General features: G+C 35.4%; 1 non-coding gene across 1 annotated transcript; it reads right to left on the reverse strand.

Annotated features, from left to right (window-relative positions):
* Nucleotides 1–2,810: 2,810 nt before the first annotated feature.
* Nucleotides 2,811–2,918, reverse strand: LOC112745430 (small nucleolar RNA R71). Its single transcript, XR_003173359.1, has one exon. It is a non-coding gene; the product is annotated as a small nucleolar RNA R71 (small nucleolar RNA).
* Between the last annotated feature and the right edge of the window lie 1,441 nt (nucleotides 2,919–4,359).

Below are 4,359 nucleotides of genomic sequence, written 5' to 3' on the forward strand. Positions count from 1 at the left end.
GAAGATAGCAGGAAAGCAGAGGTTCAGAGGAACGAAAAGCATCTCCATTCGCTTATCTGAAATTCCTACCAATGATTTACATAAGTATCTCTATCCCTATTTTATTATATTAAATTCGAAAACTCCATGATTATTTTATATCCGCCTGACTGAGATTTACAAGGTGACCATAGCTTGCTTCATACCAACAATCTCCGTGGGATTCGACCCTTACTCACGTAAGGTATTACTTGGACGACCCAGTGCACTTGCTGGTTAGTTGTATCGAAGTTGTGACAATTATGAATTAAGATCAAAGCACCAAGCTTTGGAGCCATTACCAGGGATTGTTCGAGCCTGGACATCACAATTTCGTGCACCAAGTTTTTGGCGCCGTTGCCGGGGATTGTTTGAGTTTGGACAACTGACGGTTCATCTTGTTGCTCAGATTGGGTAACTTTCTTTTCGTTTTCTTTTCAAAAATCTTTCAAAAATATTTTCAAAAAAAAATTTTCTCTTGTTTTCGAAAAAAAAAATAAAAATGTTTTCAAAAATTTATTCAAAATTTTTAAGAATGAATTCTAGTGTTTCATGAAGCATGTGAAGCCTGGCTGGCTGTAAAGCCATGTCTAAATTCTTTTGGACTGAGGCTTGCAATTTGTTATCAAAGAGCAATATACTCTCGTGTTAAAGACTAAAGCTTGGCTGGCCATTGGCCATGTCTAGTGTTTTGGACTGGAGCTTTCATTGAAAGCTTGGCTGGCTAGTGAGCCATGTCTAATTCCTGGACTGAAGCTTTAGACTAACATGGCAAGATTCCTGGAATTCATATTAAAAATTTTGGAATCCTTATTTTTTTTTCTTTTTCATATAATTTTCGAAAAAAATCCAAAAAAATTAGAAAATCATAAAAATCAAAAATAATTTTCTGTTTCTTGTTTGAGTCTTGAGTCATATCATAAGTTTGGTGTCACTTGCATATGCATCTAGCATTTTTCGAAAATATCATGCATTCATAGTGTTCTTCATGATCTTCAAGTTGTTCTTGGTAAGTCTTCTTGTTTGATCTTGATGATTTTTTGTTTTGTGTCTTTTCATGTTTATCATATGCATTCTTGAATTCTTAGTGTCTAAGCATTAAAGAATTCTAAGTTTGGTGTCTTGCATGTTTTCTTTGCATTAAAAATTTTTCAAAAATATGTTCTTGATGTTCATCTTGACATTCAAAGTGTTCTTGGTGTTCATCTTGACATTCATAGCATTCTTGCATGCATTCATTGTTTTAATCTAAAAATTTCATGTATTGCATAATTTTCATGTTTTCATAAAAATTTCAAAAATAAAAAAAAAATATATCTTTCCCTTTTTCTCTCATCAAATTCGAAAATTGAGTTGACTTTTTCAAAAATTTTTAAAAATCAAATTGTTTCTCATGAGTCAAATCAAATTTTCAATTTGAAAATCTTATCTTTTTCAAAATCTTTTTCAAAAATCAAATCTTTTTCAAAATTCTTAGTTATTTTCGAAAATTCCAAAAATATTTTTCGAAAATCTTTTTCCTATTTTTGTATTAAATTTTCGAAAATAACATAAACAATTAATGTTTTGATTCAAAAATTTCAAGTTTGTTACTTGCTTGTTAAGAAAGATTCAAACTTTAAGTTATAGAATCATATCTTGTGATTTCTTATGAATCAAGTCATTAATTGAGATTTTAAAAATCAAATCTTTTTCAAAACTAATTTCAATCATATCTTTTCAAAATATCTTCTTATCTTATCTTTTTCAAAAATATCTTTTCAAAATATCTTTTCTAACTTCCTAACCTCCTATCTTTTCAAAAATTTGTTTCAACTAACTAACTAACTTTTTGTTTGTTTCTTAACTTTTTCAAAACCACCTAACTAACTCTCCCTCTCATTTTTCGAAAATATCTCCCCCTTTTTCAAAAATTTCCTTTTAATTAACTAATTATTTTTATTTTTATTTTTGATTTCAAAAAAAAAAATTTTTGAAAAAAAAAATACTAACAATTTTCAAAAACTATTTTCAAAAATCACTAACTCCTTTTCAAAAATAATTTTCGAAAATTATACCTCCCCCATCCTATTCTATTTATTCATTCATATCCTAACATCTCATCTCACATCTCTTCCATTCTCACAGTTGTGTTTCTTCCTTTATATTACATTCTTTGTCTCCCCCTTTTCTTCCACTCACAAAAGGATCCCTATACTGTGGTATAAAGGATCTCTATTATTATTATTATTATTTTTCTGTGCCTTCTTCTTTGTCATATGAGCAGGAGCAAGGATAAGAACATTCTTGTGGAAGCAGATCCAGAACCTGAAAGGACTCTGAAGAGAAAATTAAGAGAAGCTAAAATACAACAATCCAGAGATAATCTTTCAGAAATTTTTGAACAGGCAGAGGAGATGGCAGCCGAAAATAATGATAATGTAAGGAAGATGCTTGGTGACTTTACTGCACCTAATTCCAATTTACATGGAAGAAGCATCTCCATTCCTGCCATTGGAGCAAACAACTTTGAGCTGAAACCTCAGTTAGTTTCTCTGATGCAGCAGAACTGCAAGTTTCATGGACTTCCATCTGAAGATCCTTTTCAGTTTTTAACTGAATTCTTGCAGATATGTGATACTGTTAAGACTAATGGAGTAGATCCTGAAGTCTACAGGCTCATGCTTTTCCCTTTTGCTGTAAGAGACAGAGCTAGATTATGGTTGGATTCTCAACCCAAAGACAGCCTGAACTCTTGGGATAAGCTGGTCACGGCTTTCTTAGCCAAGTACTTTCCTCCTCAAAAGCTGAGCAAGCTTAGAGCTGATGTTCAAACCTTCAGACAGAAAGAAGGTGAATCCCTCTATGAAGCTTGGGAAAGATACAAACAGTTGACCAAAAAGTGTCCTTCTGACATGCTTTCAGAATGGACCATCCTGGATATATTCTATGATGGTTTATCTGAGCTATCAAAGATGTCACTGGACACTTCTGCAGGTGGATCCATTCATCTAAAGAAAACGCCTGCAGAAGCTCAAGAACTCATTGACATGGTTGCTAATAACCAGTTCATGTACACTTCTGAAAGGAATCCTGTGAATAATGGGACGCCTATGAAGAAGGGAGTTCTTGAAGTTGATACTCTGAATGCCATATTGGCTCAGAATAAAATATTGACTCAGCAAGTCAATATGATCTCTCAGAGTCTGCATGGAATGCAAGCTGCATCCAACAGTACTCAAGAGGCATCTTCTGAAGAAGAAGCCTATGATCCTGAGAACCCTGCAATAGCAGAGGTAAATTACTTAGGTGAACCTTATGGAAACACCTATAACTCAACATGGAGAAATCATCCAAATTTCTCATGGAAGGATCAAAAGCCCCAACAAGGCTTTAATAATGGTGGAAGAAACAGGTTTAGCAATAGCAAACCTTTTCCATCATCAACTTAGCAACAGACAGAGAACTCTGAACAAAATGCTTCTAATTTAGCAAATCTAGTCTCTGATCTATCTAAGGCCACTGTAAGTTTCATGAATGAAACAAGGTCTTCCATTAGAAATCTGGAAGCACAAGTGGGCCAGCTGAGTAAAAGGATCACTGAAATCCCTCCTAGTACTCTCCCAAGCAATACAGAAGAGAACCCAAAAGGAGAGTGCAAGGCCATTGACATAAGTGCCATGGCCGAACCTGTAAGGGAAGGAGAGGACGTGAATCCCAAGGAGGAAGACCTCCTGGGACGTCCAGTGATCAATAAGGAGCTTCCCTCTGAGGGACCAAAGGACTCTGAGGCTCATCTAGAGACCATAGAGATTCCATTGAACCTCCTTATGCCCTTCATGAGCTCTGATGAGTATTCCTCTTCTGAAGAGAATGAGGATGTTACTGAAGAGCAAACTGCCAAGTTTCTTGGTGCAATCATGAAGCTGAATGCCAAATTATTTGGCATTGATACTTGGGAAGTTGAACCTCCCTTGTTCATTAATGAACTAAGTGATCTGGATCAACTGACATTGCCTCAGAAGAGACAGGATCCTGGAAAGTTCATAATACCCTGCACCATAGGCACCATGATCTTTAAGGCTCTGTGTGACCTTGGTTCAGGAATAAACCTCATGCCCCTCTCTGTAATAGAGAAACTGGGAATCTATGGGGTGCAAGCTGCTAAAATCTCTCTAGAGATGGCAGACAGCTCAAGAAAACAGGCTTATGGACAAGTAGAAGATGTATTAGTAAAGGTTGAGGGCCTTTACATACCTACTGATTTCATAGTCCTGGATACTGGAAAGGAAGAGGATGAATCCATCATCCTAGGAAGACCTTTCCTGGCCACAGCAAGAGCTGTGATTGATGTTGACAGAG

Source organism: Arachis hypogaea, chromosome 14 (genome assembly GCF_003086295.3).
Source record: "Arachis hypogaea cultivar Tifrunner chromosome 14, arahy.Tifrunner.gnm2.J5K5, whole genome shotgun sequence".
NCBI classification, from domain to species: Eukaryota; Viridiplantae; Streptophyta; class Magnoliopsida; order Fabales; family Fabaceae; genus Arachis; species Arachis hypogaea.